General features: G+C 35.2%; 1 protein-coding gene across 10 annotated transcripts in view; it reads left to right on the forward strand.

Moving 5' to 3' along the window:
• Nucleotides 1–25682, forward strand: part of FOXP2 (forkhead box P2) — a 565307-nt gene that overhangs the window by 125401 nt on the left and 414224 nt on the right. The window contains exon 3 of one of the 10 annotated variants that reach the window (XM_045041043.1): nt 23167–23203. The exons of the other annotated variants lie outside the window; for them this stretch is intronic. The gene's annotated coding sequence lies outside the window, so the exon portion shown is untranslated. The remainder of the gene's footprint in view (nt 1–23166; nt 23204–25682) is intronic. 10 annotated transcript variants of the gene reach the window in all.

Below are 25682 nucleotides of genomic sequence, written 5' to 3' on the forward strand. Positions count from 1 at the left end.
CAGAAACCAACTCTGAAGAAATGGAATATATGAATGACCTGACAAAATATTCAAAATAGCCATCATAAAGATGCTCAAGGAGATTGGGGGAACAATGCATGAACAAAATTAGAATTTCTGAATAAGCCTGTACCTATTAAAGAAACTTTATTCATAATTAATAATTTTCCAAACAAAAAGCACCTGGCATAGATGGGCTCACTGGTGAATTCCATCAAGCATTTAGGGAAGAAATTACACCAGTTCTCTACAATCTCTTTCAGAAGATAGAAGCAGAAGAAATACTTCCTAAATCATCCTGTGAGGCCTCCATTACCCTGACACCAAAACAAGATAAAGATATTTCAGGAAAAGAAAACTATAGATCAATACCTTTCATGAACATAGATGTAAAAATCCTCAATGAAGTGTTAACAAGTTGTATCTAATAATGCATGAAAAGAATTATACACCATGGCCGGGTTGGATTTATCCTGAGTGTGTAAAGCTGTTTCAACATTCAAAAATCAGTTTATGTAATCTGTCATATCAATAAACTAAAGAAGAAAAATCACATATCAATACATACAGAAAAAGCATGAAAAACCATGTGTACACAAAAATCATAAAAAAACCCCAACACCATTCATAATAAAAAACTCTCAATAAACTAGGACTAGAAGAGAACCTCCTCAGCTTGATAAAGAACATCTGTAAAAAACTTAATGCTAACATACTTATTGGTTAAAAACTAAAAGCTTCACTATTAAGATCAGGAACAAGGCAGGGATGTATTCTCTTACCACACCTTTTAAATATACTGGAAGTCCTAGCTTACATAATAAAACAAGGAAAGGAAATAAAAAGTGTGCAGTTTAGGAAGGAGGAAATAAAACTTGTTTTTAGATGACATGATCATCTATATATATATGATCATCTGTCATCCTTGCAGGATACAAGCAAGCTTAATTGTATAAAAAATTAATTGTGTTTTGTATCTTAAAGTCCTCATATGAGTGAAGTCATATGATATTTGTCTTTCTCTGACTAACTTCGCTTAGCATAATACCCTCTAGTTCCATCCACGTAGTTGCAAATGGCAAGATTTCATTCTTTTTGATTGCTGAGTAATACTCCATTGTGCATATATACCACATATTCTTTATCCATTCATCCATTGATGGACACTTGGGCTCTTTCCATACTTTGGCTATTGTTGATAGTGCTGCTATAAATGTTGGAGTGCAGGAAGGGAAGCAAAAGTAATATACAAACAGGGAGGGGGACAAAACATAAGAGACTCTTAAACTTGGAGAACAAACAGAGGGTTACTGGAGGGTTTGTGGGAGAGGAGATGGGCTAAATGGGTGAGGGGCATTAAGGAATCTACTCCTGAAATCATTGTTGCACTATATGCTAACTAACTTGAATGTAAATTACAAAAAATAAATGTAAAAAAAAGTTAATTTTGTTCCTATATACCAGGACCAAACGAGTGGAATTTGAAATTAAAAACACATCATTTACATTAGCACACCCAAAAATGAAATACTTCAGTGTGAATCTTATAAAATATATATAAGATCTATATGAAGAGATCTACAAACTCTGATGGAATTAATCAAAGAATAACTAAATAAATGGAGAAACATTCCATGTTCATGGATAGAAAGACTCAATACTATCAAAGTGTCAGTTCTTCCCAATTTTATCTATAGATTCAATGTAATCTTAGAATCCCACCAAGTTATTTTGTGGATATTCACAAACTGATTCTAAAGTTATATGGAGAGGCAAATAGCCAACATAATATTAAAGAAGAACAGAGTTGGAAGAGGGACACTACCTGACTTTAAGACTTACTGTTATACAGCTACAGTAATTAATAAAGTGTGGTATTGGGGGGAAAAAGGCAAATAGATCAATAGAGCAGAAGACAGAACCCCAGAATTGACTGGTATAAATACAGTCAACTGATCTTTTACAAAGGAGTAAAGGCTGCAATGTAGAAAAAGTAGTCTTTTCAACAAATGGTGTTAGAACAACTGGACATCCACAGTCAAAAAAGTGCATCTAAACACAAATCTTACATCCTTCACAAAAATTAACTCAAAGTGTATCATAGACTTAAATGTGAAATGCAAAACTATAAAACTAGAAAATAACATAGGAGAAAATCTAGATGACCATGTGTTTGGCAGTGACTTTTTAGACACAGTATCACAGACATGATTTGTGAAAGAATTCATAAGCTGAAATTAATTTAAATTTAAAATCTCTACTCTGTAAAAGGCACTGTCAATAGAATGGGAAAAAAAGCCACACTTGCAAAAGATGTGCCTGGTAAAGGACTGCTATCCAAAATACACAAAGATTTAAAACTCAACAGTGAGAAAACAATCCAATTAAAGAACAGGGAAAAGACCTTAACAGACATCTTACCGAAGAATGTATGTAGATAGATAAACAAATGAAAAGATGCTTCATACCATATGGTATTGGGGAAATGCAAATTGAAATAATGAAATTATCACTACACAATTATTAGAATGGCCAAAATTCACATCCCTTACAACAACAAATGCTGAAGAGGATGTGGAACAACAGGAACTCTGATTCATTGCTACTGAGAATGCAAAATGATTACAGCCCCTTTGAAAGATAGTTTGGTGGTTTCTTACCTACAGTACTAAACCATATCTTACCTCTTGATACAGCAATTCTTCTTCTTTGTACTTATCCAAAGGAGTTGAAAACGTGTCCACACAAAAAATTTCACACAGGTGTTTGTGGAAACTTTATTCATAATTGTCCAACCTTAGAAGCAACCAAGATGTCCTTCAGTGGATGAACGTATAAGCTGTGGCACATCCAGTCAGTGGAATATTATTCAGTGCTGAAGAGAAATGAGCTATCAAGCCATGAAAAGACATGGAAGAGCTTGAAATGCGTGGTATGACATAAAAGAAACCATTCTAAAATGGCTGCATAATCTATGGTTCCAACTACATGACATTCTGGAAAGGCTAAAACTATAGAGACAGTAAAAAAGATCAGTGATTGCCTGGGGTTGCAGGAGAGACAGGGATGAACAGGCAGAACACAAGGTTTTTAGGGCAGTGTAACTACTCTGTATGAAACTATAATGGTGCATACATGTCATAAATTTGTTCAAACTCACATAAGGTGTAACACCATGAGCACACCCTAATGTAAACTGTAGACTGTATGCTGATGACATGGCAGTGTGGTTCACCATTTGTAACAAATATTTCACTCTGGTGGGGGATGTTGATAATGGTTGAAGGTATGCATGTGTGGAGATAGGGAGCATATGGGACATCTGTTTGTACTTTTCCCTCAATTTTATCGTGAACCTAAGACTACTCTAAGAAATAGCCTATTAAAAATAACATCCTTTAGAAATTCAGTATTTCTGGTTCAAAATTCAGCTTTTCAAACTTTTACATTCTGTAAAAATGCTGCACAAATATTATTTAGTGACTATTTCCTAATGGTTGGGTTAACTGACTGATTCATCTTTTTTCACAAATGAGACTATTATAGCAGCTCTTCTTTTATTTAATTTTTAAAAGTGAGGGAGAAACAAGTTCTACATTTTTAAAGTTCTTTATATTAATTCTTTTTGTCCTTCAAAAGTGTTAACATCCAGTGAATAAATTGCCACATTGTATTGTTACTAATTCTGCCAGATATTTGGGGTGGGGGGTAGAACAATATTTAGTATTGCAATGGGTAATTGGACTGAGGCATCTTTTACCATAAGGATATATGTCATGAATTTCAAGTAGTAAATGTGTAGATAACAGTTTTTTTTTTATTGCTAGTCTTTGTAAAATCCTTGCCAATAATTGTGTTGACATTTTCACTAATGTCAAAAACTTCAGTGAGCTCTACCTCCTTTCTTGTGTTTTATGCATAGATATAGGTAATTTTGTTTGTTTTGGTAGAAAATGTTCATGTATTAAATGTGGTGGCAATTGTTTTTGAAACACGCTAGTTTAGGAAAAAACCAAACATCTGTAGAAGAAATTGTGTGTTTGGTTTGGTTGAAATGTGGGTGGAAGACAGCTGCTTTTAGACTCTTTCTTCATCAGTTAGTACCACTCCAGTGAATATAAAATGCTGGAGAGAATTTCAGGAACATGGAGATTGCCTACTCAGCCAAAAAAGCATAAACAAAATAGTTAAAAGATATCATCATGTTGCCATAGTTACATGAGCATTTTGGTCTCAGAAGTTAAAAAAAAATTGAAAGAAAAAAGAAAAGATCTGTACAAGAGTCTTCTACAAGGAACGACTCTTCTACATGGAATTCTAAGGTCTGGACTAAGTTAAAATTTATTTAAAACATATTATATATTCTGTGACGTTCATGTGGAACTTTTTATGTCTGTAACTGTCTGTATGGTACGCTTGATTTGGAAAACAAAATATACTTAACATGTATTTTGCAAAATATAGGCAAGAATTTAAAGCAACTGTTTACCTTCAAAGGAAGATCGAGTATGAAGACAAATGTAGCATTTCAGCTTTCCCCATCCTCACGCCTCCTTCATGAAATATTCACATGTTTGGATTTGGAATTGTCCTATTTATTATCTTAATAAATGTTAAAAGATGCATTGTCTTCCTTGCTTCTGTAGAAGCAAAAAACCAAAACCAAACAAAACAAAAACAGTAGCATTGGGAAAAATTATGTGCTTCACTTTTTTTGGTAAGAAAGCCTCTATTTCTTTATTTACATTTATCCAGAGATTGTTAAAAATAATATATCTTCAGATTCTAAAGCACACGAATTTTCCCTATGTTATTCATGTTTTGCTGTATTGCTTCATATTTGTTTCATATATTACCCTGATATATTTGCATTTTTTATGCACAGATTTTTTATCAGTAGAATAATAAATTCACAAAATGTGGATATAAACTCTGAAATGTCTTTTCCTTAAGAATTTATTCCCTTCAAAATACAAAAACCATGCATTTTGTTCGTTTTTGTTTGTTTCTTTAAAAGCATATTCTTTATTTCATGAGTATTGTGTATCATTATACAAGAGGTTGCTATGGAAATTGTTTTAATCACTTATTATTATAGTTAAATTAGAAAAGAAAGCCACTTATATCATAGCTCTAAGATCTATATGTAATTTTGCTATAGATATTACTAAAAAGATTTCTTTAAAAATAGCCTTCTTTCGAAGTTTAAGCTGCTCTTCCCAGGACAGTAATGACGTTTAGACTTTGATCTTAATCATTTCCACTTTCTTTAAAATTGATTTCTTCTTTAAATTTTATGTGGATAGCTGATGATTCAGATCTTTCTAGTCAAATATGTTACATGAATATTTATATAACTGTTGATACCACCTCAGTATTTGTTTTATTTCTACATTTCATATTTAAGATGTTTATTGTTTATTATTCTGCAAGTTATGGCAATATTCTTGCCAACAATCATACAAAGATTTTAGGTTTTCTATACTGGATTTTTATAACTTCCTCCATAGGATTTTATGTTTTTGTTAATAAGTAAGGAAAATCAGATAAAATGTGAGCGATAAATCTGGGATATTTAATTCTCCTTGAATTTCTCAGGCTTTTCTGATACTGTGATGATACAAATGGTTGTCTTTTTATCATAAAATAGTTCATAATTAATTTAATTTTAATATTCTACTAGCACAGCCAAGCATTTCTTGTATTCACTTTTACTGAGTAAAATGCAAAGATAATACACACATAAAACATTCTCTGCCTTTTAAAAGCTCTTATTCTAGTTTAGGAGGAAAGGATGTTTATATTCCTGTCTTTTAGTTCTGTATATTCATTCAGTTAGGGCTTTTTTTTGAATATCTACTGTAAGTATGTCAGACAGAGCTGAAGCGGTACATGATAAATAATAACACTTTCTTCGCTCAAGGAGTAAACATTGAGATAGATAAAGGATTAACTGCCAATTATTACTGTGTTAAAAGTACTGGATTTGAGATATACACAAAGCCCTGATATTGCAGAAGGCTAAGGAGTTAATGTTGGATGTAATAATGGAAAACTTAGATGGTTTGACATAGGCATTGGCCTTGGCATGAGTAGGGTTTGTCCTAGCATAGAATGTTGAGAAAGGCATTTCAGGCTGTGTGAACTTTATGATCATGAATCTAAAAAGGTGAAAAATAAATGATGAGCTCAAACGTTATGAGAAATTTGGTGTGGCTGTAATGTTGGGTACATAATGGAATGATGGGAAAGAAAACTGAAAAGGGATATTTGGAGCCATGTTAAAAAATTTATTTTATTCTATAGGTCATAGGAAAGCATTAAAAGACTTTGAAATAGGGAATGACATAATTAAGTGAGTTCCATTAATATCTACCCAATTCAAAACACCAATGTTATTTTCATTACTGCTCTCCCTGATTCCATTTTCCTCCCATCTGAAATCACTCTTGTGCCTAAAATCTTGCAGTGGCCTCCCATTGTGCTTAATGTTACAACTTTATGATGATTCATTTTTACACAGAGATGATTTTGCTCTTCTCTGCTTCTCTGGTATTTTTGCTGTTTTCCAACCCACTAGATTCAGCCCTGGAGTGGATCAAGTCTAGAGGTAGGAAGACCTGTAGTAAGACAGTGGAATAGTTTAGATAAAGATACAGTGGGGTAAACTGGATTCTTGTCAGTAGTGATAGGATTGAAAAGAGGTAATTTTGAAAATATAGCCTATAGGTCATTAGTTGGAAGGAAAAATGAAAAATATAAGAAAGATGACTTCCATGATATGAAAGAACTTTAAACTTAGGTTGCCAGAAAAAAATGGTTTTGTTAATAAAGTTAAGAAAGTAGGGTGTAAACATTTAGTTTGGGATTAAGTACCATATACCTATTGGTATGTCTGCTCAGCTCACAATGTCTTCTATAATTTATCTTTGTTACCCCCATACCTTCCACGATAAAAGTTTACAAATGTGGACTCTTGAGTCAAATTTACAGTTTGATCCTATCCCCATGGCTGGCCATTTTTTTGTTGGACTAGAAGTTAGTCTCCAGTTAAGACTGAGACAATGAATGTCCATATCTTTGTGACTGGGACCATTACATTGTGAACCTGGGAGGTCAAAGGCTCCTTTAATGCAGTAACTTTGTGAACCAACAACATTGCTAGAAAGTTGTTCCCTAGAAAGAAGACCTGCACCAGAAGAGAAAGGGAACATATTCTTCTCTCTCACTTCTTGAGATGGGACTCCACTGTTATCTCTGAATTCCTCTAAGTCCTCCTTTATACTAAAGCTGGCTCAAGCTGGTTTGTGCTACTTATAAATAGAAATGTACTGCCTAATGTAATTGACTTTAGACTAGTCAAATTTGAGATTCTGGAAGGATTGCTAGTTTGGAGTATCTAGCACCTACATAAAACCACAGACATTAGAGTCAGAAGAGAATTTTGTCCTGGGTACAGAAACTTAAAAGTCATTCTGATTCAGATTCCATTAACTTTTGTCAGTCACCTCCTGTTATTTCCCTGGTGTTATGCCAGTCATTTTCATACTTATCCATATAAAACTGTAATGATTTTCTGTTTTTCTGATGTTGGGCCAGGTATGTGCTGGTTGGGGCTGGACTAAGGGTTGGATCTCAATGTGTGGATCACTGAAATAATCAAAACTGAAGGTAGCTAGCTCAGCCCACTGAAGATACATCTACTGATCCATGTTCCTGAAACAAAACAAACAAAACCAAAGGTGAAGTTTAAGGAGAAGGTGAGGGGATAACACATCCAGGATAACATTAAGTTTACTTGTCAGGACTGCCTATGCTCCTCTTGGCTGAACAGATCTCACTTTCCTTTTACCCCCCAAATTATTTAGCAAAATATCTGTAATTTGCAACTGGTTGGAACATTTTTGGTTTTTATTCTTCCTATGGTGTATACATATTTGGCCCATGTAATTTGGTTTTTGAAATTTGTTGAAATTTTCTTAGTGTCCTTTGATCTGGTCAATACAATAAAAGTATTATGAATGCCAGTCAAGGTGATTTATTTTCTAGAAAAAAGGACTTCTGATACAGATTTTATATATACATATAAATTTAACTTTGTCATACCTTTTTAATCATATTTTTATTACTTATTTATTTTTCATTTGAGTGTAGTTGACATACAATATTACATAGTTTCAGGTGTATAACATAGTAATTTGATAAGTTTATACATTATGCTATGTTCACTACAAGTGTAGCTATAATCTGTCACCATACAACACTATTACAATATCATTGACTGTATTCCTTAATCATATTTATATTTATCAAATATTTTTATTCATTCTTACACATTTGATGTATCAGTACTGATGTACTAATACTGCTATGTTAAAATCTTCCCAAACACTTGTGTTTCTGTCAGTTTTTCTTTGCATTTCTGATAGTCTTTTCTTTATATATACATTTTATTTTCTTAAGTTTATTTTATCTTGAGAGTGTGCGTGTGCACATGCACGTGAGTGAGCAAGGAAGGGGCAGAGAGAGAGAGAGAGAGAGAGAGAGAGAGAGAGAATCCCAAGCAGGCTCCTCACTGTCAGTACAGAGACGGATGCAGGGATTGAACTGATGAACTGTGGGATCATGACCTGAGCTGAAACCAAGAGTCATATATATATATATACATATATATATATATATATACATATATATATATATATATATATGTATATATATATATATATAATTCATTTTACAAAGGTTCATGATCATGATTTTTGTTATGGACTGTACCTTTTTTTCTACTCTCTTGGTCCAGTTTGTTTCCTTGCCTTTATTTCTACTTATCCTACAATAATATTGCCATCCCTGCTTTCTTTCTTTTTTTTTTTTTAATTTTTTTTTTCAACGTTTATTTATTTTTGGGACAGAGAGAGACAGAGCATGAACGGGGAAGGGGCAGAGAGAGAGGGAGACACAGAATCGGAAACAGGCTCCAGGCTCCGAGCCATCAGCCCAGAGCCTGACGCGGGGCTCGAACTCATGGACCGCGAGATCGTGACCTGGCTGAAGTCGGAGGCTTAACCGACTGCGCCCCCCAGGCGCCCCCCCTGCTTTCTTTTTACTCTGCAAACTGAATTCTACAGTGCCTTGAACATAATTGGTGCTCAAATATTTGGAGAGTGAATGAATGAATATATGCATACTTATGCCTATTTATAAGAATGTGAAAAATGGAAGGTGAATGCAGGAACTACATAGGCAATTTTCTATGGAAGGGCCAACTGTTTTCATATATATGGACTATGTGGATCTTTCCTCCTATCCTCTATAGCCTCACATGCTTTCATATAACTGACTCTACTACCTACTTTTAGATGTGAAGAAACTGTGAATATCATCCATATACCCATCCAAACATGTTCAATAAGCCATCATAATATTAAAAAATAGAGGGACAATTATGTTTAATCCTAACTCTTTTTCTTAACACTTAAAATGTGACTGTTGCTGGTCAGTGGTTCATTTGCCTGGCACTTTAATTTCCTCATTGTTTTTTAAAAAATTATTTATATCACAAATAAAAATGCATATTATTTCTAAGACAATGATGGCATGTGAGTTTTGTAACTGAAAAATTTTGTTTTCATGTTTATAAGAAGACTTATACATATGTGTAAGTGCATAATATCTATACACTTATAAATGTTAGAAGTGTATGTGATTTATTCTGTTAAAAAGGAAACAGGAAAAAAAGGTTTAATGTTCCAAAGTTTATTTTTTTTTCCTGTGGAAGTATTTCATTTTCAGAAATGCATTTGGACAAAACTGTGCTAAAGGGTTATTGTAGAAGAAATTGTAAGAATGAATCAAGAACACAAATATGAGCTATTCACAAACAGAATAGAAGAGTGATTGCCCTCCAGCAGTTAAAGAAAGTATAAAGATGTTTTGAAGATTCATTGAACATATCTACACAGGAACAGGGACATGGTGAATTTGAAACAGTAGACAGCGGAAGCCAAATTGTTTCCACTTATAAAATGATATAGAGTATCTATATGTATGATATTCAGAAACAAGCTAATTAGAGAGACTGAAGTTTCTGTTTTTAGTCTGGCTAAATTACCACTTTATTTATTTATTTATTTATTTATTCATTTATTTATTTACTTACTTAAAGCTTACTTATTAATTTTTTTTAGTAATCTCTACACCCAACATGGGGCTCGAACTCACAACCCTGAAATCAAGAGTCTCATGCTCTTCCAACTGAGCCAGCCAGGTTCCCCTAAGTTACTGCTTTAAGTGGGAGTTTTCTTCAAAGAATATTTTAATCAATTGAATTAACAAATATTTGTTGGATTCATAAACCTATTATACTAGGGATAAAGTAGTGAACAAAATAAAAGCACTATCCTTATCAAACTTAAACTCTTGGGCTTAGTCCATTTAATAATACACTTCTCCATTTTTTAAAGTATACCTAAACTCCTCTGTAGGTGTAATCTTTCAAACATTAAGGAAAGTTAAGAATACAAAGTAAGAGAAGTAATATTAATTAGCCAGACATTTTACAGGGCTTTAGATTGTATTTTTTATACCTTTTACAAACTTCAGAAATTTGCGGGCTTAAGGGCTATTGGGTCCATTTTATGTTTCAGAAGAATAATGTTCAAAGAATTCCTAAGTTATTCATTCAATTTACTCAAGAAATACTTATGGAACCCTTAGTTGTACTGGGCATAGTTCTAAGCACTAGAGATTCAGGTCACATAGCTAATAAGCATCAAGGCCAGGATTCAAATTCTTATGTTATTCTTAAAACTTGTGCTTTTTGCAACATGCCTTTTAGAACCCTTGTCGAATGAATTGTCTTCATTATTAGCTCACTTTGTATATGTAGATAAAGGTACCAGGGTCTTGAAAGGACAGGTGCAGTGGATATGTTAATCACACTTTGAGTACCTTATCTAAACCTCATTTTTTTTAAATTCTGAGGGACCATATCATATCATGTAGAATTGTCTTTTTAGGACTCTGCGTTCATATTTCACAAGTGGCTTTCTCCAAATATCTTTATGTTGAAAGGCAAATTTGGAATCTTTGCATTTTGTGTAAAGTTGTTTTCTGGGCAACATTTTTCATTCTTGACCACTCTATCTTATAAAATAATCTCATGATAAATTCTCAGAATTCCATACTATAGCTTTGTTCAAACAGGATTTAAGTTACAGTTTTCTAACTTTTTTTTAAATTAATGTTTATTTATTTTTGAGAGAGAGAGAGACAGAGCATAAGCAAGGGAGGGGCAGAGAGAGGGAGACACAGAATCTGAAGCAGGTTCCAGGCTCTCAGCTGTCAGCACAGAGACTAATGCGGGGCTCAAACCCACAAACCATGAGATCATGACCTGTGCCGAAGTTGGATGCTTAACCAACTGAGCCATCTAGGTCCCTGAAGTGTTCTTCCTTTTTTTAAATATATACTCTGTAATATGGTTTTATTCTTAGTATACCTATTTTATCGTGAATATTCCAGGCACTTCCAAATATATATTTATAACTGAAAACTTTTGCTGAATCTCTCTACCTGGATATTGCACTATCTATGTACGTATCTGACATACCTTGATATCTCACAGACATGTAAAATTAAACTCTGTAAAAGTAGTAATCCATCATCTTTTGCCCCAAATTTCCTTCTCTTCTGCTGCCTGGGTTGAGAATGTCAACAATCATCTCAAGTTAACATGATGACCAAGTCAGACAATAAGTGCAAACCTGTTTCTTTCTTTTCACACACCCAGTTAGGTACGGACATTTTTATTCCACTTCTGAAGATTTCTTCTGTCCCTCCAGTCTCCTCTCCATTCTTTTTGCTACTGCCTTAGCAAAATGAATTGTGAATCACCATTCCTATGTAGCTGTACTTTTCTCACTGGTATTCTGCCTCCTCCCTGATGAATCTTTCCTGAATCCCAGAGTGAGTGACCTCATGTGTCCACTGAGCATGATTCTAACGTAATATGCATCATAATTGATTTTTCACTGGTTCTGCATGTTTATGATCCAGGCCTATGTTAGAAATTCTTTGAGGGTAGGAGGATGCCATGGCTTTGAATCATTGCATAGTGCCTACCATGTTGGAGATATAATCGTAGTTGGGAGAATTAAAAGAATAAATGAAGGGGCGCCTGGGTGGCGCAGTCAGTTAAGCGTCCGACTTCAGCCAGGTCACGATCTCGTGGTCCGTGAGTTCGAGCCCCGCGTCGGGCTCTGGGCTGATGGCTCAGAGCCTGGAGCCTGTTTCCGATTCTGTGTCTCCCTCTCTCTCTGCCCCTCCCCCGTTCATGCTCTGTCTCTCTCTGTCCCAAAAATAAATAAATGTTGAAAAAAAAATTAAAAAAAAAAAAGAATAAATGAAGAGTCTCCTTTAAAACTTTTTGGAAGTACCTGGGAGAAAAATAAATAAAAACTGAAAAAAAAGTAAATGCATGGTCATTCAGGTTGTAGTTTCTTTGTGCCCGAAAATGTTGTTGTTACCATTTAATTCAGATCCTGTTTAATTTTTGTTTATTGTTACCTGCAAGTGGGATTTACAAATGAATATCCCCAAAAAATGCAGTTAAAGAGAAGGAAAAGGAAGGTACTGAGTTGGCTTAGTTTTTAGTTCTATTCTTGTCCCCAGTAAAGACTGCATCTTCATGGAGTTGACTTATTAGGCTTATTAAAATTAGTATTAGCTAAAACTTAATGTTACACTATTTTGTGCCAGGCACTGTTCTAAGCATGTTGTATGTATTGTTTTTATCCTTACCATAAGGCTGATATTATTATTGTTGTTATTGTTATTAAGTATTGTTTCCAATTTAAAATGAGTAAACTGAGCCACAGAGGGGCTAAACATTTTTTTCCAAAGTCAAACAGCTGATACAGGATGGATTCAAACTTAATCCTATTTCATTATTAAAGAAAATATTTATGATTTTGTCCCATGTTCCAGACAGTCTTCTTGGCACTAGAGATGAAGCAATGAATAAGGCAAAAGTTCCTGCTCTAGGTGACTTATTTTATGTATAAATACAGAGTGTCAGACAGTAATATGTTAGTGATGAATGGTAAGCAGCATAAGGGGGGAAACGAAGTACTGGGATAGGGGGAGAGTGGTGTTTACCATTATACAGAGAGTAATCAAAGAAGGTCTGTCTTGGGGCGCCTGGCTGGCTCACCTGGTAGAGCATCTGACTCTTGATTTCAGGGTCATGGGTTCAAGCCCCACGTTGGGCATGGAGCCTACTTAAAAAAATTAAGGTCTGTCTCATGGGCTCACATTTCAGCAGAGCCATGAAGGAAGTGAGCCAACCAGATAGATACACTGATCTTGGCAAAAAATATTCCAGGGAGGTCGAATACGAAGTGTGGGCTCCCTTCCATATGAGCATAATCAGTATGCTCTAGGAATTACAAGAAGCCAGCATGGCTAGAGCCCAGTGTGATAAGTAAATAAGAGTGGTAGGAAATAAAGTCAGAAAGGTAGAGAAGAGCCATATCTATGAGAATCTCTAAACAATTGTAAGCACTTTGGTTTTTAACCATTTAAAATGAAAGATAATATAGAAATTTGAGAAGAGGGGTTTATCTCACTTCTGTATAAACATAATCTCATCACCTGTTGTGTGGAGAGTAGACAGTAGGGTCAAGAGAGAAAGCAGAAGGACTATTTAGGATGCTTTTGGAATTATCCAGATTAGAGATGATGGTGGCTTGGACCTAGTGGCAGTTGTAGAGGTAGTGGTGGATGGTAGTTTAGGAGATTAAGTTATGGATACATTTTCAAGGTAAAAACAGTAGAATTTGCTGTAAGAGTATGTCTTAATCATGATATCAAACCGCGTTTGGTGGATATTTTGTGATTGTCTCTTTACAAAGCAGAAGCAAAAGGCCAGGGGTTGACCAGTTATGTCAACTACCTTGTAACAAAGAAAGATAGTATAAGAGAACCATCTCTTCATGAGTGAGCATAGGGGAACAGCAGTTGTAAAGACTGGTGTGCAGTTCTAGAATGGCCCAAGTATACCAAAACTGTATGAGAGAATGAAAGAAAGCCTCCTAAGAGAGCATTGAAGACATTGTCAATATGCGTATCCTGAAATTTATATATATATACATATATATATATATAAAACTGCATATATATATAACTATATATATATGTATATATATATAACTATATATATATAACCATATATATACAACTATATATATATAACCATATATATATATGAAAGCCACTGTCCATAATCATAACTATTCAGTTTTCTGCCATAATATTTTATTAAAAAAATTTTTTTTTCAACGTTTATTTATTTTTGGGACAGAGAGAGACAGAGCATGAATGGGGGAGGGGCAGAGAGAGACGGAGACACACAGAATCGGAAACAGGCTCCAGGCTCTGAGCCATCAGCCCAGAGCCTGACACGGGGCTCGAACTCCCGGACCGCGAGATCATGACCTGGCTGAAGTTGGACACTTAACCGACTGCACCACCCAGGCGCCCCTGCCATAATATTTTAAAACATTAAAAACCTAATAGCAGTGCTTGTGACAATATTTTTTGACTTATAAGTTGAGTTTGACATTGTCTTTCTCAGGTTGAATGTGAAATAGTTTTCTGTCTTAAAAACATCAGAAGCATTGAGTAGTAAGCTAGCTGAAGAACATCTAGAAAGTTTCACTTATGAGAACATAAATTTAATGTTTTACAGTGCTTAGACTATGATGAAGTTTAAGGTTCCATAGTAGGCAGAGAAACCTGGGTAAGCGATTAATAGTTTAGTATCTCATTTCCTATGGGAATGGGGCTTCCATTTGAAGAGGAGAATATTATAGTCTTATTTAGTATAAAATTCATATATTGTAGAAGAGTATGTTAGAAGTCCCAGCTGGGTTTTTCCTGAATTTATTATCTTACAAAGTCAAATACAGATGCATCTTTCATAAAAGGAATAAGCTTATTCTAAAGAGTAATATCTGAGACTCTTCGATCAACTTATTACATTTTGATGACCATTTCAGATGAACAGTAGAAGTAGAGTAACTGGAAGAATACAAATGAACTTAAAAAGTTATTGATGAACAGCAACAGAATTCAAAGCTCAAAGCTGTCTAACAAACAAATTTTAGGCAAAGTGGCTTACAAAAGGAATAATTATTCTTAGATATGTTAAAGCTGTTTGCACTTAAACAGGCCATTAAAAAAAATATTCTTTGGGCCACTTATGTTCAGTGACCTAACATTTTAAGATAGATTTGGTTCTGAGGTAAAAAAAAAAAAAATTCTAAAATAATTCCTCATAATATCATTTTCCTTATAAAGTAATTCCTTAATTAGAATCAGAGATATAGCCAGAACATAATGGGAACAAGAGAAAGATGTTTGAGTGTCAGAGGTACCTACTAACTTCTTAATTCAGCCTTGCTTAGAGAGCATATGATGAACAGCTTTTGTTTTATATAGTCCCTCAGTCATAAAACAGGTTCCAACAGCAGAATCATATGAAATGTGTGTCTGTTGAGAGGGGAGGATAAATAGGGAAGAAGTGGATAGGGTCATTGGGGCAGGAGATATGAAAACAGCTGGAAACCTGACATCAAGGAAAAGGACAGAGTTTACAGTACAGAATTATAAATTGATGAGTTAATGATGGATTTTCCTAATAATAATCGAGTCAACAAATCCTACATTATCATTTATAAGAAGTCTGAACGTAGTGCTCCCTAGAAAGATTGTCATCTGCAGTAGTTTACCAAAAAGCTTCAAATTTCACCCATCCTTGAATGAATGCCTTTTCACAATGGGACTTGACAGCTTCTCCCCTGAAAAGTCTCTTTCTCCACTTTCTTAAATCAGGGAAGGCATTATGAATTAATTTGACCGATAGAATGTGGCAGAAGTAAACAGCTCAGAAAACAGCGAAGTATGCTAATTGAAGAATGTAAGCAAGTTCCAAACGGATTTGACTACATTCTTGAGTGGTAGGTCCTACTCAGTTATTAGAGGCAAGTTACTTTTGAAGCCTACGTCATGAAATTATCTAAGAAGTTGTAATCACATAAAGTATCCTTTAATGAGTCTATTAAAAACAAAATCCTATGCTGAACAGACCCTTTCACTGACCTGATTTTTCTAGCCTAGTATTTTATTATATTTTAGCATATTGAAACAAATATTTGCTTTAATTTTAATAGCCTAAGAACAAAAATCACCATGAACAGTTAAGGATTTTACACTTTCCAGATTTCAAACTTTTAAACACCAAAAAAAAAAAAGCGCCCCTTCAGATTTTAGTTTTATTCTTTCTAATTTAAAATGAGGTCATACATCCTTTAAAAAAAGAACCAGATTTATACCAGTGAATGTCTTAGTGGTTAGAGCCGCACAGGTAAGTTTGTGTAATGGCGTTTTAAAAGACATTCCCAGGCAATTAGCTGAACACACGAAGAAAGAAATTAAAGAGTGGGTGGGAGAAGAGCTGCATATTTTTGACAATAAAACAATAGGAGATGGTTTTCAGTTTGGTACAAGAAACAAGGAGGTGAATGTCTGTATAAGATTACTGTCTCTCTCTCTCTTTCTTTTTAAATAGTAAGAGATGGTGTAAAAATCTGTGTGAATCTGTTAGAGAGTGGTGAAGTTTCCTTTTGTTTGATCTGCAATTGTTGTTGTAAGCCATTAGGTAAATTTTGATGCACTTTCAATAAAAAGAACTATTAATGAATTAATGTTTGTAAGTCTCTTTGAGCTCATCAGATGAAAGGTGTTATGTAAGTGTAAAGTAGTAGTATTGTGGTGGTTTCTATGGCAACAGTAACTTCCCCACCTTACAGTGACAGGAACTCACAAAGTAAGGTGGGTGAATTAAAGTTGCTATGATAACTTTCTGCACTTTCTAACTTAAAGCATTTGAAGCTGGTACTTCAATATTGTGTAAGTATTTTATTTTTATTAACATAAATTATATTTGTTCATATAACCTTTCCTACTGTTATTACTGGTATATTTCATAGTATTCTGATTATCAAAGGAAAAGACAATTCATCTTTAAACTGTCTGGATGTGGCGGGATCCAATGGAATGGGGGCTGGTGGTATGGGCCGTGAATGAATTCACCCAAGGAAGAGCGAAAAAGATAGAAGCTTATTGAATACACTGCAAAGGGGCAGGAGGCAGGACAGTAAAGGAGAGACTGTCTTCCAGGAGGCAGTGGTGAGGGGCTATATAGATATAGGGTGGAGTGAGGGATTGTGGGAGCATACGGAATTTCCCCCACCCCCTTTTTTTTTGGTAATATTGGAAACTGTGCCTGGTTGTAAGTAGCCAGTTGGTTAGTTAGGGCATAGGGCTCTTTCAAGGTAGGTCACTTAATGAGCCTGTCAGCATTCAGCTCACTAGTCACTGTGGGCCCTTGTACCTTGCTCAAGTTTTCATTGCTCAAGCCTATCGCCTAGAAGTGGCCTCTGCAACTGGGTATTATCTTTTCAAAATATCCTTCTTCCTCATTCCTCTGTTCTTGGAATCAGAAAGTTCTGGGGTTCAATCTTATCTCTGCTAGAGTGTGATTTAAAAGCAAGTTCTCTTCTCTTACTCTGTCATCTGTAAAATGGAAGTGTAATGAATAGTATCTCAAAAGATCCTTGTGAGGACTGAATGCAGACATATATGTGAAGTGCTTAGTACACTGTCTGATGCATAGTAAATAAACAATAACTACTAGCTACTCTATATTGTTATTTTCTATCCTTATAATAAATGCAGCTAAGATCTCTATCCAATAGAACTTACTGTTATTAGGGAAATACTCAATATCTGCATTATACAACATGGTTGCCACTTGCGCCCTTGAAATCTGGTCTAATGCCATTGAATTGCTATCAGTGGGGGAGTCTGTGTCGTGTGAATGGAGATTTTGGCTCTTGAGTTTTGTGCAAAAAGATTCATATGAGCCGGAAGGAAAGTAGCAAGCACAAAGTCGTTTATTAGATGAAAAGTAAACTCTGGGTAGGAGAGCGGGCTGGTTCCAGGAGGTAGAAACAGACCCTAGGTTGTTGTGGGACTGGACATTACTGGGTCTCCCTGGGCTGGGAGGAGCTATAATGTACCCTGGGGTGGTGCTCAAGAAGGCTGCCTCCAGTCATTTCGGGGGGGTGCTCCTCCCACAGGTTGGGAGGGAAAGTTTTTGACCCTATGAGGTTTGTACCGAACCGAACCCTTGTGGCAGCCTTTCTCCATTCCAGGGCCTATAACCACAATGCAAATGCATTATAATGAGTCTAGGGGTACACCTGGGCAGAGGTGTAAGAGGAGAATGGCATATTGCACACCTGTGGCTCTTGATCTGTCAACCCCAATGTCTTGGAAGCCACAAGGTCAGGACATTGTACATCTGGGCTTCTAATGTGTAACCTGTCTATCACTGTCCTTGCCTCCAGCTCAGGTCTCTATCATTCCTCTTCAAGGACTTTGGACTCTCCTATCTAGCTTCCACCTAACAAAATAACTGAATTTAAAATTTTATTTAATTTCAATAAATTAAAATAGTCACATTTGGGTAGAGACTACTGGTATTGGATAACACCAATCTGGTGTAAACCTTTAATTTTTTCCCCCTGAGAATATATCTTATTAGCATTCCAGTTGGAGTCCTGGGTTTCAGTCTCTGGCATTTCCTCCTTCCTGATGACCATGCACACTAATAGGAACTAAAATTTTTATCTTTATTTCTCCTTTAATTCTCTCGTTTCTTTCTACCTTAGTTCTGTTTCTGCTCGGTAACTTTTCCTTGTCAACTTCCCAACTACTTCTTTTCTATGTAGTTCTCTGCTCATTTTTCTGTTGTCAGCTAATTCCACATTGTCTTAGCCAGCCTTTCTCCTTTTAGCTCTACCAGGGAAAGAAAGTTGCTTTTTTTTCCTTTTGATAAATAAAACTTTCTTATCTATTCTCTTGACATAATTTCCTCCCAGCTCCTTTGAAACTTAGCTCCATTGTCATTCATTCTTTCTTCAGTCTTTCCTCAACACCGATCTCTTTCATTCAATTGCAAATATAAACTATTGCTCCTTTCTCCTTTCTTTCATTATCAGAGCTCCAAAAGAGTCATCTAGGCTTCCTCATCTTCCATTTTTCCCTAAGTATTTTGTTTATGTGGTCAATCATATACACTCCTTTTTCATAGATCCCCAAGGACTTCTTCCTGAATTCACTTTTATTTTATTTTATTATTTTATTTTATTTTATTTTATTTTAGAGAGAGAGTATTTTTATTTTAGGGGGATAGAGTCAGGGGGAAAGAGAGGGAATCTTAAGCAGGCTCAAAGCTCAGTATGATCTTCTTACAGGCCTCTAACACAGGAACCTGAGATCATGACCTGAGCAGAAACCAAGAGTCAGACGCTCAACCGACTGAGCCTCCTAGGTGCCCCCTGACTTCACTTTCCTAATCATCATTTTCCTTGACTTTAAAATACCTGACACAATTCCACAGTCTTATTGAAACTTATTCTTACTTTGGCCTCCTTAAATAGTACCATCCGATGTTGTCTCCTGATTGTTTTGTAACTTCTATGGCTTTTTTAAGATGCTTCCATTTTCAGGTTGCCTGGGTGGCTCAGTGGGTTAAGAATCTGACTCTTAATTTCTGCTCAGGCCATAATCTCAGGGTTGTGAGATCCAGCCCCGCATTAGGCTCCCCACTAGGATGGAGCCTGCTTGGAATTCTGTCTCTCCCTCGCTCTCTTCCCCTCCCCACTCACTCTCTCTCTCAAAATAAATAAACATTTTTTTTAATTTAAAAGTTTTTATTTAAAAAAAAGTGATGCTTTTGTTTTCCTCTTTCTTTCTGTACTGTCTCAGTACACTTACTGCTGGCCCCTGGTAAACTCTCTCATAGACTTCTACCTGGTCTCCAATCTGAATTCATACACCTCCAACCCGTTTCTGTCTTTCTAAATGCGTCCTTCCAAAGTCAGCTCACCATCATGTGACTGTTTTGTACAAAAATCTTTCATATTTATCTGCTTAAAATCTATAGCTTGAACTTCAACCAACCGGGCATATTCTAGCTGTGTTTATTTAGCCTCCTTACTTATATCTTTTCCACTCTGTAACCCTGCAGTCCTTAAAGTGTGATCTAGGGAATCTTCAGGGTCCCTAAGCCCTTTCAAGTTGGCTGTGAGGCCAAAACTATTTTCATATTAATACTAAGATCTTATTTGTCTTTTTCTCTAATTCTTTCATGAATATACAATAGAGCTGTACAGAGGCTAACTGACATTTGATGATATCATTGCTCTGGCAACTAATGGCGAATGTACTTGTCTGTTCTTGTGATGTAAAATTTTCTCAGTTGGAGGCACCTAGGTGGCTCAGTCAGTTAAGCAGCCTACTTCAGTGCAGGTCATGATCTCAATGTTTCCTGGGTTTGAGCCCCACATTTGACTTTGTGCTGACAGCTCAGAGCCTGGAGCCTGCTTCAGATTCTGTCTTCCTCTCTCTCTGCCCCTCCCCTGCTTGCACTCTGTCTCTCTCTGTCTCTCAAAAATGAATAAACATTATTTTTTTTGAATTTTCTCAGTTTAATGGCAAATAAACTAAGTATATAAAGAGATCATCCACTTTTTTTCTTTTAAGGGAGAAGGTTTTTAATACTTTATGAAAGGGTAAAGTAAAAAGGTTAAAAGGGAGTAAAAAGGTTTGAGAACTTCTGTTGTAACCTAATGTAACTTTCCCATTCTTGTTTTTGTACAAAAATTATGCTCATATTTTCTTTCCTACCCCTATTTTAAGTATCATCTACACTTCAATCTTTAGGTAAGATGCTAAGTCCTTCTTTCAGCCTTTCCTGATATCCACCTTCACCCAAAACAATATATAATCTTTCTTGTTTATGAACACTACCAGTGGTACTTTATTTGTGTCTTTTTTAAGAAAAAAATGATGTGTATAGTATTAATATATTTAGAGGATTCCTAGATTTGCTTAATTCCTTGAATCAGTGATCATATAATTTTTAATCTTTGTATTTCTACTGAACTTTACATATTTTAGGCACTCTAATTTTTTAATGAATAAAATTATTCAAGTATTCAGCTATCAGTTGACTCAACAAAGATTTATTTAGGGCCATCTGAGGGCCAGATGTTTGAAAAATGCTCAAGGAGTTTAGTTTCTCATAGTAGGTGATAAACTGTAAACAAATTCTTAACATGCTCATCTTATAGCATGCTATAAAATGTTTGAGTAGGGGTCATCAGAAGAAAAAATTGAGCAAATCTTTCTTTAGAAATGGGGTGTCAGAAAACGCTTTAGAGAAGAAGCTATAAAGAGAAACTTTTGCTTGCCCCAAATCCTATAAGCCAGGAGCTTCCTAGAGTACCTACCTAGTATACTTGCTAAGAAAAAGTTATCTTTCAACACTTGAAAATACCAAGATTTTAAAGAATATCCTCTGTTGTTTTGTTACTGTTTTACATTAAATTGTAAGTATCAAAATATCATAATTTTAGAGATTTACTCCTACAGGACCATGTAAATTATTTAATAAATTAAAATTGTGGTAAATATACATAGCATAAAATTTACCATTTTAACCATTTTTAAGTATATAGTTCCAAGATTAAGTGCATTTGCATTTTTTTGCAACCATTACCAAAACTTTTTTCAACTTGCAAAACTGAAACTCTGTAACCATGAAACAACCCCTCCTCATTTCCCCTCTCCTAGACCCTGGCAACCACCATTCTGCTTTCTGTCTCTGTGAATGAATTTGACTACTCTAGTTATCTCGTATAAGTGGAATCATACAATATTTGGGTTTTTTTTGTGACTGGCTTATTTTACCTGGCATTGATGTCTTCAAGGTTCATCTTTCTTGTCGCACGTGTCAGAATTTCTTTCCTTTTTAAGCCTAAATAATATTCCATTGCATGCCTGTACCACATTTTGTTTATCCGCTCATCTTTTGATGGACATGAACATGTAACTTGGAATTATACATTTCATGTATGGAACTTATTGTAATAAAATCAGCAAAGGGCTGTACTTAGAGGCTACCTGGTAGGACATGAAGTTAAAGTTGTTATGTTATATGCTCAACAGGGAATCTACAAATATGTAGAGTAACATTAGAACATGTTTATCTAACCAGAATCCAGGCCAACAAGAATTCAGATTAAAAGTTCAGATTGAGTGCAAAAATACTCACATTTTGAAAACTACTACTCCAGTTTCTATGCAAACTATGAATTAGGCTTTCTTCATCAACAAAAATACAATATCTGTCAGCACAGACCCCGACACAGGGCTCGAACTCACGAGCCATGAGATCATGACCTGAGATGAAGTTGATGTTCAATCTACTGAGCCACCCAGGCACCCCTTTCAGAATATAATGTTTTAAGAAACAGCATAGCAGATGTGAATAGCCAGATCCTGTTTAGTGGCTGTGATCCTAGAGCTGTTGCTTCTGATGTTCTTAAAGCTGTTTCTTCTTTATTGTGTACTGTTAGTGCCATTACTTATTCTGATGATTGGTAGTCTATATACCTCTCAGGCTACAATGAAGATAATCAATTTCAGACTCCTACTAAAGTATCCTCAGAGGACACGCAACTTCTTGTCAGTAGGTCAGTCATTTTTGGTGCTGTGACTCTGCAACACTGTTACTGCTTTTAAAAAAAGATTGCAAAAATCATAGGACTGCTTGGGGACTGTGTGTGTGTGTGTGTGCGTATATGCACGTGTTATCTATTTTCTAGTATTTGTTTCTGGATTTCCACTGCCATAGATTAGTAGCACTGAATTATAGGAGGCATGAAAAAGGTGAGGAAATAAAGTTTTGCTTTTATTGACTATGTTGAATGTATCTTTTGACTTTGTTGAATATATCTTTTAAAGGAACTATGGTCACAGTTGAGGAGAAAATAAATCTTTGTTTTGGACAAATCAGACCAATAATTAAGCATTGTATAAAGATAACGCTTAATGTGTTTATCTGTATCTTTTGTTGCCCTTGACAATATAATTGACATGTAACTATTTACCTGTATGTTAAACAGTGGTCATAAAAGTTTGATTTCTCTGGGGCTAGCTGAACATTCCCTAAAGATATTTTCTTTGTTTCAGTTTGTGGAGCCATGTCATCTGCAACTGAATATTCTAGGTAAATAAACAAATAATGCACATACTTTATGTACACGTTGGTGAGAAAAAGCTCAGGATGGTTAAGATCTTAGAGTACCACCTGGGGATGTAGCAGGAGAACAATATACAGTTGTAATTAAATGTAAATTTTTTCAGAGGGTGGTCATGTTGTTGATATTTTGAATAGGGATAAAAAGGCAGAAAAATAATTGTTTGAATGAAATAACTTTAAAAAGGAAAGTATTTTACATTTTTAATGAAAATTAAAGATGCTGAATGAGAAAAAGTAAAAGTGATAGTTAAGGATCTCCTTTTCCTTATTTATTGAAACACACTATTTTTGAATTAGTTTATTTGATACACAAATTATATAAACCTGTTGCACTTCTTTCCAAATTTAATTTAATACCATTAAATTATGATGCAACTAATATGAATGTCTTAAATGAGTTAATGCAATTCTTTTTAGTGTATTTTTTTTAAATCCCCTTTGTCCTTCTATTCAATAAGACATGCAATTCAGAATTACGTTCTCCCCACACACTGGTGTCACGGATACTTTTTTTAAGTGTTTATTTATTTATATCGAGAGAGAGAGGCCGTGGGGAAGGGGCAGAGAAAGAGGGGAGAGAGAATTCCAAGCAGGCTCCATGCTGTTAGCTCAGAGCCCCATGCAGGGCTAGATGTCATGAACCTTGAGAAAATGACCTGAGACAAACTCCAGAGTCTGATGCTTAACCCATGGAGGCACCCAGGCGCCCCCTGGTGTTAGGGATACGTTTAAGACTACCCATCAAAGATCACTTCATTTTAAATTTAGAATCATATGCATTTTTTTTTTTTTAGTGTTTATTTATTTTGGGTGTTGGGGGGCAGAGAGAGAAAGAGAAAGAGAATCTCAAGAAAGATCTGCACTGTCAATGCAGAACCTGACATAGGGCTCAAACTCAAAATCCCTGAGATCATGACCTGAGCTGAAATCAAGAGTCTGACACTTAACCGATTGAGCCACCCAGGTACCCCTTTTGTTCATTTTCAGACAAATATTTAGAATACTCTGTGGCAGGCACTTTTCTTGACTTTCTTGTTTCTTTGTGAAAATGGCTTATCTACATTCTCTCAGTAATTCATGACTTGAGAATATTGACTGCTTCTGTGTTCACGCTTCAAAAAATAAATACAGGGCGCTTGGGTGGCTCAGTTGACAGAGCATCCGACTTCAGCTTGTGTCATGATCTTGAGGCCCGCGTGGGGGGCTCTGCTGACAGCTCAGAGCCTGGAGCCTGCTTTGGATTCTGTGTCTCCTTCTCTCTGCCCCTCCCCTGCTTAAGCACTGTCTCTCCCTCTCTCTCTCTCAAAACATGAATAAACATTAAAAATAATAAAGAAATATATAAGAACACCCCCCACACGCACAAAATTTTTTTTGATCAATCTGATTGAAAGGAAAAATAATTTTGTAAAATTTAATTTTCTGGGTTAAATTTGAGTCAACTAGAAACTCCATCTTTTTTTAATACTGTAGTTGAAAGTCTCAGTAAAATTTTAAAATACTATTTGCCTAGAAAGCAATCTGAGTTTAATTGTATCCTTCTAAGTTTCCTTTATACAATACAGAAATTACTAACTTACCTAGAATGCTTTATATTTCTCCAATTTACTCAAGATAAATTAATTTTCTCATTTTATGATGTAACTTGGACTCACAACAGATAATAATTGTAACACTTCTCTAACAATGTATAACATCTCTTTAAGTACGTTATGAAATTTTATAGATAGGTTGGCAGAATGAGAAGACCTATTTAAAAAAAAATCATATTGTATCCAGATGTCTTCATAAATCTTTATTAATCCAAAAATTCTATAGAGATTTTGGCAGTAAAAACAATTAGTGAAATTGCTAAAATTAGTGTGTGATGTGGTGCATACAGCCACATTAAGAAAGCCTGAAGAGTTTCACTAGTTTTCTTCCCTTTCCTATAGGCCCCCAAACTAGACACCTAAGCGCATAGAGGTTAGAACCCATTAACAGATAATTAACTTCATCAGGAAGGTTTTTGGTAAGGAGAAGTGTTACTGGGCAATGAGAATTTAGCAGGGCCAAATCATTGATTGAGAAACGTTTTCACTAGCTAAATGAGTATATTGGCAAATATTTTATCTTGTCTTTAATAAAGTTTCTGTGGATCTTCCAGGTGGTACGCCTAAAATGGTTTTCTAAAATGTTTGACTTGGAATGCAATGAAGAGTACTTCAAGAGAATTCAGAAAGCAGTGTGAGAATGGGGTTTTGAATTTCTTGCTGAAATTTCAGTGATATATCTTTATTGTGTGTACTTAGTGAGCATTTATTAATTTGGTTTGGCATCTGGGAAGATTCTAGCACACTGCTTGAAGACTGTAAATCCTAAAGAATGTGGGACTCTGCATATAGTTGTGTGGCTAAAAACCATTAGAAAAACCTTCATGGTTATACTTGTAATCTGGTTTCCTACA

The sequence above is a fragment of the Felis catus genome, chromosome A2, assembly GCF_018350175.1.
Source record: "Felis catus isolate Fca126 chromosome A2, F.catus_Fca126_mat1.0, whole genome shotgun sequence".
In the NCBI taxonomy this organism is placed as follows: domain Eukaryota; kingdom Metazoa; phylum Chordata; class Mammalia; order Carnivora; family Felidae; genus Felis; species Felis catus.